Raw genomic sequence first — 16947 nt, 5'->3', positions numbered from 1 at the left:
TCATCCCCTTGCATATTTTATTTGGGAGTCTGAATACCATCATCGTGTAAACTGGGATCGCTTGAGCAACAGATTTTATCAAGATTTCCTTCCCTCCTGAACTGAGCAACTTCTCTTTCCAACCTGATATTCGAGCACGCACACGATCAACCAAGTGCCGGAAACAATCAGTTCTATCAACCCCGACCAAAGCCGGTAAACCTAAGTACTTGTCAGAGATTGATTCAATCATAATATTAAGAATATCACAAACTTCTGCCTTCTCCTCTACATTCGTGTTTTTGGAGAAGTAGATACTAGACTTGCCTTCACTTATTTTCTGCCCTGAGCTATCACAATATTTAGTCAAGATACCCTTTAAACATTCTGCATTCCTCCTATCCGCCTTCATGAGAATTAGCGAGTCATCAGCGAATAATAGGTGTGAAATCTGAGGACTATTACGGCAGACTTTAACCCCCTCTAGCTCCCCTCGATCTTCTGCTCTTCTCAACATATAGGATAAGCCTTCAGCCACCAACAAAAATAGATAAGGGGATAGGGGGTCACCTTGACGTATACCTCTTGTTGGCACAAAAGATTCTGTTTCCATTTCATTAAACCTCACATTATAAGAAACAGAGGTAACACAGGCCATGATCAGGTTCACCCACTGCCTGTGAAAGCCCAGCTTCAACATAATTCTTTCCAGATAGTTCCATTCAACTCTTTCATATGCCTTATGCATATCCAGCTTGACAGCACACAAACCAGATTTCCCCGTCTTCCTCTTTATAGAATGAATACATTCATAGGCCAGAAGAATATTATCTGTGATTAGGCGCCCTTTCACAAATGCACTCTGTTGTTCACTAATGATATCAGGCAAGATCAATTTGAGTCTGTTTGCAAGCATTTTGGATATAACTTTGTAAACAACATTACACAAACTGATCGGCCGAAACTATGCAACCGTTTCTGGATTCTCCACTTTTGGGATCAGCACTACAGTAGTATTATTCCATCCGCTCGGTATCGTGCAAGAATTAACAGCTTGTAGCACCTCAGTTACCAAATCATCACCAAGCATCGACCAAAACCTCTTGTAGAAAATAGCATGTAGGCCATCTGGCCCCGGGGCCTTCAGGTCACCAATATTAAATAAAGCCTCTTTTACTTCCTGTTCTGTATAGGGTAATAATAATGCCTCATTCATATCATCAGTTACCTTGCGTGGAACAGACTCTAATACCGAGCTGTCAATCTCTCCATTCTCTCTTGTAAATAGGTGCACAAAAATAATTCTTGACCATTGCACACATAACACCATTATTCTCTTGTTTGATGCCATGATCATCTATCAGACCCTTAATTTTATTCCTTCTCCTTCTCATAGATGCGTATCTCTGGAAGAAAGAAGTATTACGATCACCATGTTTTAGCCAATTAGCACGCGCTCGCTGAACCCAAATCAGTTCCTCTTGCTCCATGAGCAATTAAATCCTCGCAAGAAGCTCTTTTTGGGCGGCTAAATTTTCATCCGTCATCGGGCCTATACGTTTTTGTTCTAGCTCTCTTTTAAGCTTCTTCATTCTTCTCATTGGACCTTTGAGTGTTTCCCGATCCCAGACATGGAGTTCGTCATGAACCATGCTTGTTTTCTGCATAAAGCTCAGTCCCTCCCCATGGGCAGATGCGCGTGCCCATGCCGCCTGGATCATGGCTTCCACTGTCTCCTCTTTCAACCAGCAGGCTTCAAAGCGCTTAGTGCTATGCTTCACACCATCATCCTCCAACCCCTCAGTGTCCAAAAGAATCGGTCGGTGGTCAGATTTGACCATTCCTTCATGAGTCAATTTTGCGTTCGGGAAGAGCATATTCCATGCTGCATTAGAGACACCACGGCTAGTTAAAAAGGCTACGGCGGCACCACACATGGTGTGGCAAGTTTGGGCTGCCCACCAAACATCCTCATCCTCTTGATTAAATAAAATTTATTTATAAATTTTTTTTGGCAGATGAGTGCTAATTTACAAAACAAATCTAATGAGCCTAATTAATCCATAATTTGCTACAATAATGCTACAGTAATCATCGTCTAATTATGGATTAATATATCTTATTAAATTCGTTTCGCAGTTTACTCCATAGGTTTGCAATTAGTTTCGTAATCAGACTTGATTTAATACTAATAAATATCAAGATTCTCTTTGATGTGACATTAATCTAAAGTTTAGCCCATAAAATCAAACAACCCTAGAGAGAGGAAATCTTTTTAGCTCTATGTACTAAATTATTTACATACTTATTATATTTATGTCTCTCTATAGAATACTAAGCTGCGTTATACGGACTAATCGATAGAATCAAAGGGCTTGGAATTTTTTTTATTTTAATCCTTTTTAATCTAATATTTTATAAATAACCCGTACCGATCTAAATTTTCGAAAACTAGCCCTTTTGGTCGCGCCAAGATTCGTGGCGTGACTCGCTGAAGGGTCACGCCACATGCTTTGGCGTGACCAAGCTGCCACGCTGGCACATGCACGATGCGGCGGATGACGTGGTAAGACGGAATCGTGCCACATGCTTTGGTGCGACTGAGTCGCGCCATGTGCCGTGGCGCGACTCAACCAAATATAGGCCCACCAGCCGTCATCTTCCTCATGCCCCCTTTCTTATTTCCTCCACTCCCGCACAGGACCCGACCTCCATGGCGCCGCCCCTCCCCCTTGTCCTCTAGATCCACTCCATCCTCCACCCGATTTGAAGAGGAAACTAAGGGAAATCGATCCTTGAAGATAACTCCTCCATTCTAACCGATTGGTTTTCCTCCATTTCGATGATTTCTTAGGGTTTGAGTTGGTTAGGATTTAGATAGGGTTTGAGTTGAAATAGGTAATTTGGTACGAATTGGATAGGATTAGTTGTGTTGTGCCGTGCAATTGAGCGATGGTGTCACTTTTGTACCGTGCAAAAATTGCTGCATGTATCAATTTGAATGTGTTATTGGTCTCTTGTATTTGAATGTGTAGATGAATCATTTAGTTCGTTTATTCTCTGGTGGGACGGTCAATGAAAATGGAGAGTTTACAAGAATGAGGCAACAAGTAGTCAGATTCGATATGGCACCATCATTTGATAGTATAATAGGTCGAGTGAATTCCTTATTCAAAGTAGAAAATGTGCGAATGGAGTTAAGACTACATGGTAGGTTTGATGCCTGAAAGGGAAGGTGTCACTATGTGTTGATGCCAATTGGTTGCGAGAATGATTGGTTGTTTTACAAAGAGTTGGTAAGTGGTTCACAAGTTGGTTGTGCGGAGGTAGTGGTTGACGTGGATACTCGTAGTATGGATGTGCCCAGTCAAGGTGGTGATGAGTACCCCATTGAACACCTAACTCAAGAAGTCATATTACCGGATAACGATTTCGATGCCCCGGAGGAAGATGAAAATAGTGGTAATGATCTTTCTCATGACTCAGATGATGATGATGAAAGCATCTAGGCCCGTAGATGCTACTCGGTAAGTTTTGGTGATTAGTGACGATGTTTGTGACTAACATGTGTTTTGTAGTGCTTATTGTTTAACTATTAAAGTCGCAAATGAAAGGAGACCCCTCAAAATCAACATTCGAAGTCATGGACTCAAATTGTCAAGGTTAAGGACCTTTCTAGACTCAAGTGTCACAAGAAGATGAAGGACACTTGATTTAGTATAGGTTTTATAGTTTTTAGTTCATGGCCGCACTATTAAGGGGGGGTTCGAAGCTAGTAGCTTGATCATCCAAAGAGTTGGCCTTAGTCTTCATGCACACTTACTCAAGACCAGCTCAAGACATCCCATGGAACTCAGAAAAATAGAAAGAATCGACGTCCAAACCAACCCCGAGTTAGAAATCAGAAACAACAAAACTTCAGTTGGTTCGGATTATCCGAAGCAAGGCATCGGATAAACACACTGTAGAAACTGGATTATCCGACCTACAGAAGTGAAGATCAGATTTTCAGTGCTAGTATTACTCAGAGAGCATGTCTTCAGGGCTTGAAAATACCTAGTGAGGTCGGATTATCCGACGTGAGTAAACAATAGGGTCGGACAATACTTTGGGTGATTCTGCAGAGAGCATGTTTTTCAGTTGGGATTTGTCTCTGTGGGACCGGATTATCCGACAGGTCTCAGTCTCAGTGTCGGACTAATGTGTATGTGCATTGATCAGTGACTGTTTGATTTGGAATTCAAAATCAAAGTAGCACCGGATTATTCGAATGGTTGATCATATAGCATCGGATAAAAGCTTGGAGGAATGACATCAGCAGGGTTTTAAACCCTAACGGCTAATCTGGAAAATTCAGTTGGATCGGATGATCCCACCCTACCATGTCGAATTATCCGACTAGAGCAACTTTTTCCAGAATGTGGGCAATGGTCACTTGGTGATCTCTAGCCTATTTAAGGGGGTGCCTCGGGTCTCTTCATTGCCTTATGAACAATTGAACATCAGAGGGCACCCTATGAGCTGAGTAAACACATCCACACATCAAGATCAAGCAATTCAACAAGAAATCAAATCGTTTCAAGAGTGCAAGTGCTTTAGAACCTTAGGGCCAACTGAGTGATGGTCAAGTGAGGGTTTAGAGCCTGTTACTCTTGTTGTTTGACGACATCTAGCAGGTCTTGGTGGTTGGAGTCTCTTGGTGAGCTCTTGGAGTTTGTGGGAGCCCCAAAAAGAAGAAGTTGTACACGGTTTGAAGCCCGCCGTTCCGGAGATGGAGAAAGGGTATTCTTAGTGGAGACTTGCTCTTCGTGATGCAAGGGAGCGATACCCTTTGTGGGTGCTCCAACGTGGACTAGGGGGGAGCGTCAACTCCTCGATACCATGGGAAAAAAATCCGGTCGTCTCTTGTCCATTCTCATTTACTTTCAAGCAATTTATTTAGTTGTTTTTCAGCTCTCGCTCTTTGCTTGTTTGTTGAGACTAGGACTTGTCTTGTTAGTGTGCTTCAATTGGGCTAGCCTTTGCATGATAGTGTGATCATCCTAGGAAAATGGCTTTGTTAGTGTGGTTACCTACTTAGTTTCTTCATGTTAGTGTGCTCTATACTTTAGGTCTTTAAACTATAAGCTTGGGCAACACTAGTGATAGGCTAAGGACTTGGTAGGAATTTTAAAAAGTCCCAATTCATCTCCCCTTCTTGGGCCACGATCCTTTCAATTGGTATCAGAGTTTAGGCTCTCTTTTTAGGGTTTAACAACCTAGAGAAATGGCCCCGGGGAGTAGTGTACCATCCAAGCTCGATGGGCGAAACTATAGCTATTGGAAAGCTCGCATGGCTACCTTGAGGCTCTTAACCCTCTTGCTTGGGAGTTTACTGACAAAGCTTTGGGTGTTATGGATGTGGACCAAATTAAATGGAATGCTAGAGCTAAAAATGCTATGTTTGATGCTATTAGCCAAGATATCTTTGCACGTGTGCATAGCAAGAAAACCGCTCATGAAGTGTGGAAAGAGCTTGAAAACATTCATGTTGGGTCTAAGAAGCTCCGTGAGGAGAAGTACCAAGTGCTTAAGGAAAAACTCAATGAATTCAAGATGCATCCTAGTGAACTAGTTGAACAAATGTATGCTAGGTTGAATGTTCTTGTTGAAGACATTAATGCACTTGAAATTTCTCCTATGTCTTCTAGTCACATCATCCGAAAGATTCTTCACTCATTGCACAAGCCCAAGTACAACATTGTGACATCCTTGCTATATGAGAAAGATCTTTCAATATTGCGAGTGAAGTGGTTGGGAAAATTCACTCTCATGAGATATTTCTCTTGGGCGAAATTGATCCACCTCAAGCCAAAGGTGATCTTGCTCTCAAAGCCAAAGGTGAACACAAATCAAGCAAGAAGAGCAAGGGCAAGGCACTTATGCCAAGTTCAAGTTAAGTTAGTGATGACTCAAGTGATAAGGATGGTGATGAAGACACCAAACTTGCTCTCCTCATGAAGAAGACCACAAAGCTCATGTCAAGGTTGAACAAGAAGGGGTACAACTTTGACCCCAAGAAAAACAAATTCCATACAATGAAGCCCAAAGATAATCTCAAGAAGATATGCTATGTTTGTGGCAAGTACGGTCATCTCTCTTATGATTGTCCTCAAGAATCCAAACATGAAGCAAGATGAGGATAATCAACCAAGACATAAGAAAGATCATGATCACAAGAAATACCATGACAAGAAAGAGTACAAGAAGAAGAGGTCTTTCAAGAAGAAAGAGAAGATCAAGGTCTTCCTTGGAGAGTGGATCACCGATGGTGAGACCTCAAGCGACGACGACGACGATGATGATGACTCCAAGAACGTCGTTGTGGGGATTGCCATCCATGATGATGAACCACCGCTACCTCCATCACCCATGTGCCTCATGGCTAGAGATAACTCCAAGGTGAAGTCCGATGACTCATGCTCTAGTGATGATGATAGTGACAATGAGTTATCACCTAGGGATCTTAAGTTGCTCCTAGATGAATATAATGATATGATCAAGAAGCTTAAGTCCAAACTCAAATGTTTAAAAAATGTGCATGTTGAGCTTAAGTCTTCACATAATGAGTTACTTGTTAGACACAATGAGGTAGTAGAGACTCATGAAAAATGTGTTGTATCTAGCAAGCAACTTAGAGAGGATCATGATAAGTTACTTGTTAAGCACAATGAACTAGTTGAAAAACATGATGAAGTAGTTGTGCTCAACAAGTCGCTTGAAGAGTCCAACAAGAACCTTAAGCTTGATTATGCTAATCTTAATTCAAAATATCAAGAACTTGAGTTTGCTTTTGATGCTATTGATGGTGAACTTGAAACTCTAAAAACTAAAAACATCAATGCATCAACTTCTTGTGAAACACATGTGGTGTCTTCCAAAGCTTTCACTAATCATGATATCCCTAGTTCTTTCAAGACTAACCATGATAGGGAAAAGAAACTTGAGGAGGAGCTCCAAAACTTGACCAAGTGCATGTTTAATGTGACAAGAGGAGAATACTTGCACAAAGAGATTCTTTTCAACAATGCAAGGCACTTTGGAACTAAGGGTCTTGGATCCTTCCCAAAGCCACCGGAGACTGTTCCAAGGTCTCCAGAGCTCAAGGATTGCTTCAACAAGGAAGTAGGCTCCTATTGTTAATATTGTCAAGATGTTGGATATCACACAAGGGAGTGTCCTCTTCCTAATCGCCCTCTTTCTAGCTTGCCTTTCAACTGTAAGTCTCAATTTGATAACCATCACTTTTTGTTGAGCAAGCTTAAGAATGGCAAGGTGAAGGCCAAGTTCATTGGCACACAAGAGAAGAAGAACCTACCTCGCCAACTATGGGTTCCCAAAGTTTTAGTTACTCACATCAAAGGACCCCAAAGTTGCTTGGGTTCCCAAACCTCAAGCTTAATTTATTTGTGTGTAGGTGAACTACAAAGCCGGTGGAAAGCATTGGGTGTTTGATAGCGGATGTACATAACACATGACCGGCTATGTAAAGATGTTCACCTTACTAGATGAAGAAGTGGGCGATCACGAGCATGTCACCTTTGGTGATAATTCTAAAGGGAAAGTGGTAGGTTTGGATAAGGTTGCTATCTCCAAAGATCTCTCTATTTCAAATGTATTGCTTGTGGAGTCGGTAAGCTTTAATTTGCTTTCAATTGCACAACTTTTTGATCTTGGTTTGATTTGTTCCTTTAGTGATAGTAGTGTAGTTGTTACAAGCAAGGAGGACAAGAGTTTGATCTTCAAAGGCTTCCGGCACGGTAATATTTATCTTGTGGATTTTTCATCTAACGATGCTAGTTTGGCTACTTGTCTCTTTTCAAAGAACTCTATAGGATGGCTATGGCATCGACGGATTGCTCACATTGGGATGAGTCAACTAAACAAGACATTCAAAAGAGGTATGGTGGTTGGTATTAAAGATGTTATATTTGACAAAAATAAGTTGTGTAGTGCATGTCAAGCCAGGAAGCAATTTGCTTCACCACATCCCATGAAGGCGTACCTATCCACATCAAGGTGCCTAGAGTTGCTACACATGGACTTATTTGGACCAACCACCTACAAGAGCCTTGGAGGTAATCTTTATTGCTTAGTCATTGTTGATGATTACTCTAGATATGCTTGGACATTTTTCTAGAGGACAAGAGCAAAACCGTCAGGATCTTCAAGATATTCATCAAGCAAGCCCAAAACGAGTTTGAGTCAAGTGTGGTCAAGGTTAGAAGTGACAATGGTTCCGAGTTTCGAAATACTCAAGTTGAGGAGCTATGCAACGAAATTGGAATCAAGCATGAATTCTCCGCAACCTATGCACCTCAACAAAACGGGATTGTGGAGAGGAAGAACAAGACCTTAATCACCCTTGCAAGAGTAATGCTTGATGACTATGGGATTTCACAAAGGTTTTGTGCCGAAGCTATCAACACCGCTTGCCATGCAGCAAATCGGGTGTATCTCCACAAGTTCTTGAAGAAGACCCCATATGAACTTCTTGTTGGGAGGAAGCCCAACATCTCCTACTTTCGAGTCTTTGGGTGCAAGTGCTACACCCGCAATGAAGTTTGGGTTCTTGAAGAACGCCCTCAAGACAAGAACATCATTGGCACAAAATGGGTCTTCCGCAACAAACAAGATGAACATGGAGTTGTGGTTCGAAACAAGGCAAGACTTGTGGCGAAGGGCTTCACTCAAGTTGAAGGCTTGGACTTTGGAGAAACATTCGCCCCCGTTGCAAGACTTGAAGCCATCCGTATCCTTTTAGCGTACGCTTCATATCACAACATGAAACTCTTTCAAATGGATGTGAAGAGTGCATTCTTAAATGGCTTCATTAATGAGTTGGTTTATGTTGAACAACCTCCCGGGTTTGAGGACCCTAGATATCCTAATCATGTTTATAGGTTGCACAAGGCGCTCTACGGGCTCAAGTAAGCACCTAGGGCTTGGTATGAACGCCTTCATGACTTCCTCATCAACAAGGGCTTCAAGATCGGGAGGGTGGATACAACTCTCTTCACCAAGATCATCAACAAGAAACTCTTCGTATGTCAAATCTATGTTGATGATATCATATTTGGTTCAACTAACCCTACTCTTCGCAAAGAATTTGGAGACATGATGGCTAGGGAATTCGAGATGTCTATGATCGGTTAGCTCAACTTCTTCCTTGGTTTTCAATTCAAGCAATTGAAGGAAGGAACCTTCATCCATCAAGAAAAGTATACAAGATACATTCTCAAGAAGTTCAAGATGGATGATATCAAGCCGAGTAAGACTCCAATGCCAACTAATGGGCATCTCGACCTTGATGAGGGAGGTAAATCGGTAGACCAAACTCTTTATCGTTCTATGATTGGGTCGCTTCTTTACCTAACCGCATCTAGGCCTGATATCATGTTTAGCGTTTGTATGTGCGCTCACTTTCAAGCTAATCCCAAGGAGTCACACCTTAGTGCCGTGAAGCAGATCCTTAGATATCTCAAGCACACGCCTAGCATTGGTTTATGGTACCCCAAAGGTGCTAGCTTTACTCTCTTAGGGTACTCGGATTCAGACTTTGCCGGATGTCGGGTTGACCGTAAGAGTACTTCGGGTGGGTGCCACTTGCTAGGGCATTCTTTGGTCTCTTGGTCCTCGAAGAAGCAAAATGCCGTGGCCTTGTCCACCGCGGAGGCGGAATACATTGCCGCCGGGGCTTGTTGTGCTCAAATCCTCTACATGAAGCAAAGCCTCTTGGACTACGGTGTGGAACGAGATAGGATCCCGCTCCTTTGTGATAATGAGAGTGCCGCAAAAATTGCTAACAACCCGGTTCAACACTCTCGCACAAAGCACATAGATATTCGCCATCACTTCCTAAGAGATCATGTGGCAAGGAATGACATTACACTTTGTGGTGTTCGTTCCGAAGATCAATTGGCGGATATCTTCACAAAACCCCTAGATGAGAGCACCTTTTGTAGGTTGCGAAGTGAGCTTAACATTTTAGATGCTTCTAACATCATGTAATTGCCTTGTCATATAGTTGCATCTCATATGTACATATTAGGGGTTTGTCTAATCTTGTCAAGATAGTGATGAACATGGGTTTTGCATGAGCCGGTGGATCTCTTGTTTCGCTCATGGCATGAAGAAAGGTTCATCATGAAGAAGCTTGCCGAGGGTTCAAACTTGACAAGATAGATTTAAATTCTTGCAATGCATTCTTCTTGTCATATAGATTGCATTCATGTTTAATTCTTGTCTTGCATAGCATTGCATTGCGTTAGTGGCATCACAAAGGAGAAATCACACTTAGAGAATGTCAAACATGTTCAATATATTTTGACAACTCAACAAGAGTGATAAGACAAATATTGTGCTTTCATGCCTATTGATTCATGTCCTAGCGAACTTAAAAGTTCAACCTCTAAGTTCATAGGCAAATGACTCATACATTCCCGTTTTTAAGCTCTTAATCACTTGGATCTTCATTTGCCTACGTTATGTAAAAGCTCTTTGAGCATCTATAAGTATGAGTGTTTGAGGGGTGAGGTTGTCACTTGAAAATGGTCCAAATTGAGTGTTTATTGCTTTAGATTTTTGAGATTTGGATCAGAAGTAAAGGCTTAGTTCAGCAGAAAACTTTTCCTTCAGGTCGGATTATCCGAAGCTTGGCACCTACCCAGTCGGATCATCCGTTCCCTCTATCCTTTTTCTGATCTGAGCCATCTTCCAAAATTGCTCCGACGCAGCTGATTCCATGCCGTCGGATTATTCGAGTTCACTGCACGGAATATCCGACCATGTGCGCGTCGGACTAATTCTGTGTTCGCGTCTGACTAGTTCAAACTCAGTCAAAGTTTGTCCGAGGCGGTACTCCGACGCTATGTGCGTTGCCCGTCGGTTTATCCGACCCGTTCAAGATCTGCGGGCCCAGTCTGACAGTATCACTTATCCGTTCGTGGGCCTCGCGCTTCAGTTACTCTTCCCTCTCCACCACTTGCACCCGTACACCGCTCGACTCAACCGCCGCACGTACGCCGCCGTCCCGCCTCCACGCGCCGCCACAACCACCCGCCACTCCGCCGTGCTGCTTCACCTCCACGCCGGCACAGTCGCGCCATCGCACCCGCGCCATCGCTCCACCCGCGCCGCGCCGCCCTGCGCTCGCCGCTGTGCGAAACCTAACCCTAGAGCCACCACCGTCACCCTCTGTCACCGCCACCGCCGCTCTACATCATCTCCGCCACTCCAAACCCTAGAGCCGATCCCGCGCACTACAGAGACTCTCCCGTGCGTGAGCCAGAGCCCTGTCCACCACTCTCCTTCCACCTTCGAGGGGTGCCCTCAAGGTGTTCCATAGTTTGCCACAAAGGCAAATCTTCGAGTTCTCTGCGTCTATCTCCTCTGAGCAGCAGTGGTATGATCTTTTTCAAGTTCTAGCATGTGTCTTACTTCTCATAGATCACTTTTTTGCTACACATGCTCATATGCTCATGCCATTTTCTTGCTCAAACACTTGTCTCACCTTTACACCTTAGAAGCACTTCTTTTGCCAAGATTAGGAGCTCTCACCCACACCTTTTGCACATAAGTTGCACACTTGTGTTACACTTGCTTGCTCACATAGCACATGTTTCACTTACCTGTGCACATTTCGACACTAGATCACATCTATTACCTAGAGTGCACACACACCGTCACTTTTACACTTCTAGCACTGTCTTTCTTGCATGAGCTCACTGCAAATCAATTACAGCAAGTGCACATCCACTAGAGATCATGCTTAGGCTCATATCGATCCCTTGCTTTGCTTAGGGCTTTTCTTACCTCTAGTTATGATCTTGTACTATTATAGCCCTGTCTTATTCTATTATCTTCCACTATTCTCTTTGAAACAGATGGCAGATGACAGAAAGGGTAAGGCCAAGGTTGACGAGCAGCCTAAGAAGAAGAAGCGGTCTCGTGATGAGCGTGAGTGGGAGCGTGCACAAGCAGCCGCAGATGCTGCAGACCGCCCTCAGAGGCCGTTCCAGATCAGAGACTCCCGTGCAGACACTCAGGGGGAGTTGGAGCCTGATGCAGAGGCACCGCCAAGCACTCCGCTTTTGCGCCGTTCTGCACGCACCCGAGGCCCACCTCCTCAGACCACAGTTCTGACTTCACCTACTCGTGGTGGTCCTCGCACTCGAGGTGGTCGCCCTCCGAGGCCTGGAGCTCACACTCAGCCTCAGACAGCAGCTCAGACCGAGGAGCAGGCAGACAGTGAGCTCGAGGGTCAGTCTGGGGACAGGGTCAGTCTGATCGATGTCCGGGAGTTCACCGTGAACCGAGTTAGGAAGATGCGATATGTTGATGAGCAGACTTGGTTTCCCGAGCAGAGGGACAGGGACGCAGACCCGTACTTTCACACACTCCTCCAGGAGTCTTTTTACTTCAAGTACGTCCAGTTGGGGATTATGATGAGCGAGCATGGGATGCTGCACTGGGGAGCACTACGAGTAGCAGCTGGGGGTGTTCCTATTGATCCCTTCTTTGAGAGGTACCCCGGCTTGCCTGCACTCCTTTCTGCACTCTGTTTGTTGGAGAGGACAGGAAGTATATCGTCTTCATGTTCAACAAGAAGCAATATCGGTTGAATAGGCAGAACTTGGCGAGATACCTAGGTGTGACACTTTCAGAGACTGGGCTCTACTCTTTGCACTTTCACACCTACGGTGACGCAGACCCACCACGTCGGTCGAAGGAGCCGATGTTTCCCTCCGAGGAGGACGTGAGCATCTTGTTCCAGCCACAGTTCTTCCCAGGCACACCCAGAGTTCCTAGCAGGCTTACTCCAGTTGCTTACTTGCTTCACTTTGCCTTGAAGAGGAGTTTGCTGTTCAGGATTGGGTACAGTGAGGGTATTATAGCACTCCAGTAGTGGCTACTAATCTACATCCTCGGAGGTTTGCCGTTTGATATTTTCGATTTCTTTATTTGCGAGCTCAAGGATGTGATCATGGAGGGCTGACGTCGAGCAGGAGGCAACCCTACGCTCACTGGATCAGTTGGATCCTAGCTCAGCTTGACCAGCGTCGGATGATGCACGTTCTAGAGAGCTCGACCACTTCGTTCAAGGACTACTCGCCTACTTCGCCGAACGATGGTCGCAGAGGAGCTTGAGGTTAGCGCCGAGCCGAGCAGAGGCTTCGAGAGCAGGCTCAGGCAGAGGCAGCAGCCGTTCAGGACCCGTTTGCAGCCGCCGACGTTTCACTTGCCGCTGTAGAGGCCCAACTTCCATACTTCCTGGCCACCACAGACTCAGAGGGCTCCAAGGATGATGAGGACTACACTCCTATAGTTCCCGTCCGACGAGCAGCTCATGACGATGAGGCCAGTATGTCCGGGGCAGTAGCAGCAGTTGCAGTACTTCTCTAGCTGCTTCGGAGCACTTTCCAGTCACGTTGGACTGCCTCTACCTCCTCCAGCTCCTCTACCTACCTTGGACCCGATAGCTCCTACCGGTCCAGTAGCCATCCTGGCCCAGACATCCTTGGCATCGTTTCCGATGTCGCCACTTCTTCACCCAGGGGTGTTTGGGTACCCACAGCAGACGCCGATGAGTGAGGAGCAGCGGAGATAGTTCCTTAACCAGCAGAGACAGTTCCAGGACTTTCAGCAGCTCAGCACATCTCAGTCACGTCCTCCTGTTACTGTCAGCTCCACTCTACTGGTTGAGGCACTTTAGTTCGACAGTACGTCACCGCCACCTCTTCGACCTTCTCTAGTTCGTGTCTCGGTGGACTCCATGGTTCCCACGTCGCTAGCAGCTTCGGTCGCTCTTCAGATGGAGTCCATGGTCGTCACAACGGAGGCAGCCGTCTCTTCAGCTCCAGCTACTTCAGATGCCCTGTCGCCCTCTCCGATCGAGCGTGCTTCCTCCACTTCTTCTGACTCGGACGACGACCCCGACCGCTTCATAGCCGCTCCGAGTTCGACTGCCCTGATGTTGACGTTCACTAACGCCCCCGATTTGTATACCGCAAGCGCACGGTTCGTGGTAGCTTTTCCCTTAGAGTATTCCCCCAAGGTTTATCAATCCATGGATCGACAATGAACTTACTAGGGTTTTCCATCTAATCTAATGGATCTATCCTAACATGAAGCATTAATTGCATATAAAAGGTGAACCTTTGATAGATATGAGTGATGTACGAAGGTTGATCTCATCCATGAACATCGGTAAGGATAAAGCATGACCGAAGGCATGACTAAACCTATCACACGCATTCTAGTTGTAGTTCTAGCTAAACGAGTAAGCTCAACATGCATCTCATCCAAAGCCTCTTTAAATCAAAACCTCTAATCCGATCCCTCGATACCCAACCTACTAAGTGGCAACGGCCTGTCACGACGCCACCCCTTTCAACGGGATACCCTGAAGCAAGTCGAACCCCCTTTGGGTAGATCCGGTATGAACTCCTAGCCACCATAGCTACAAGAACGCCCCATGCAATCTATCTCGAGAATAGATCTAGGAATAAGCGCACCCAAAGCAAGAACAAAATCGAAAGAGGAGAGACATGATCGCTAAATAGATCGGATGACATGAAGACATTACTCACACAATAGATTCGTTTGGATCGCCACCAACGCGTATACACCATTGACGACTCCAACTAGCTCATGAACTCCACCATGACACAACCACGCAGGGAGGCCATGGCGGCTAGGGATGGCCTAAGACATCTCCTAAACAACTTCGAAGACTTGCGGCGGCCGTCGTCGCCCTCCGGTCTTGGCCCTAGGTTTTCGTCGAGTTCTAGTTGGATGGATGCTTCGAGTTGAATAAGGTGCGAGCTATTTATAAGCCGAGGAAGCCACCGGTCGAAGGGGAAGGCAAACCGCCTCAGAAAAGGGCTGGGCCAGCCGGCCCCATGGGCCTAGGCCGGCCGGCCTACCCCTTTTCGGGCTCGCCTCGGTCTCATCTTTGGCGTATAGACTCCTCGCATCTTCTAGAGTTTCTGTCCTTCACGATTGCACCCCTTTGGACGTTGTTATCTTGGAGATATCTTCGAGGAAAGGATAGGATAAGGAATCCTTCCTTAAATCTTCATTTGCTTTGCTTAATCCCGAAGTATCTTGATCTCATCTTCGTGGGCTCCGTCCTTTGGGCTCTCTTGGAGGATGGATGTGCATGAATGTGCTTCGAATCAACATGGGCTTTGGTCCTTCCTTTGGGCTTTGGCCTTCGTCTTTCTCCGTGTTAGCGCTCGATCACGGGTCTCGTCATTTCATGCTCCAAAATAGGCCAAAAACCTGCAAAAACGAAGTTCCTCCAAAATATATGTGCATATGTGAAAATGACCAATAATTATGCTGGGGTTAGGATGGTTAGTGATTTTGATATTGAATTCATGCCATTATCAAGGATAAACAAGGGATAAAATGGGTACTTAAGGAGCGCCAACATTCCCCCCATGCTTAAACCTTGCTCGTCCTCGAGTAAGTCCAGGAGCTTTGCTTATAAAGAAATCAGCGTTGCCCCTCAATGTCCTCTCTGCACTTAGTCATACATAACAAGACATATTGCTCTCTCAAGTATTTAGCATTTAAGTTCATATTATAACCGGCTACTTCTTCATTATGGAAGATAGACTAGCAATTAAAGAACAAGCCACAATAATAAATAAATGCAATGCTCTCAAACTTAAGTGAACTTCAAACCTTTACCTTGTTTCATCGTGAAGAGTTTTCAAAAGAATGCATATCAAACATAAGTGAGGTTCTCTTGCAAAAAATCATGGAAATACTCATCTCATCAAGTCGCTCAAGCCTACATTAGATTGTTTTCAACCTATTCTACTCATATGTAAAAGTGGAAGGCTTATGTGGAGCTTGGTAGGTAAAAACAATCCTAGCAAAACATTATATCTGAAATATTGTCAAACTAAGAGAGAGATTTATTGGATTTACCGAGACTAGTCAAAAAGGCCATTGGAAAATAATGTTGGAGAGGGGGAAAGATGAAACACACACATTTAGATAGGTGGACATGTGCAAGTGGCAAATGGATGATCCCGAGACACAAATGAAGTTCTCGTTATCAGGATTGCACATGGTTGGAAGATTTGAGTATGGAATAATTCTTCAAAGTAACTTGGAAAATTAATGAAACCAAAAAGAACTATGGAGCATTTTATTCTTCTCTTTTTTTTTCTTTTCTCCCCTTTTTTTCATTTTTCATTTTTTTCATTCTTTTTGCTCCTTAGAACTTTTGATAACATAGAATACTTACCCAGCCATCCCCCCATGCTTGAACGAATGCTCGTCCTCGAGTATGAATAGTGGGAGAACCAACTAGCTAGGGTAAGTATATCAAATTCACCTTCTTCTTCGTAAAACCGCTTGAAGGTGTGTTCCAGGATCAAAACCTTTCCCTCCCGCATACTGTCACTACACGAGGATAATCGGTAACGAACAACAAGAACACGATAGTTGATGTACTCTAGGTAAACCATGCAAGAGCAAAGCAAACCCAAAGCCAAGTCGCGATTCTATTAGGCATCAAAGTATCTCTGGGGAGCCTTGTCTCCCAAAACTTTTCTTTATATGGTGCCCTTGATTCTTTTGATTCCGTCGAAATGATAATCCATACTCAAATTGGGTTGTGGTCAAGGAGGTAATCACAAAAAGATATTTTTGGTTTAGGGTGGATATCCAGCGAGGTTTGTAAAATTCCCGAAGTAGAAACTCACAATGCATGGATAAATAGGCTAGCAAAAAGAAGGTTACACAAAAAGAACGGAATGACCAGCTTCTTAGTCTCATACCAAAGAAATCAATCTTAATCCAACTCATCAAAATATATGTTTGCAATCTAAAGGTTTCATCATGAAAGAATATGTGTGTATAGGCTTTGGTAAGTAGAACTTTGCAAGAGATTCACAAATGTAGATAGCA

The sequence above is a fragment of the Panicum virgatum genome, chromosome 2N (assembly GCF_016808335.1).
Source record: "Panicum virgatum strain AP13 chromosome 2N, P.virgatum_v5, whole genome shotgun sequence".
Classification (NCBI taxonomy): domain Eukaryota; kingdom Viridiplantae; phylum Streptophyta; class Magnoliopsida; order Poales; family Poaceae; genus Panicum; species Panicum virgatum.
Note: the sequence above shows the minus strand (reverse complement) of the source record.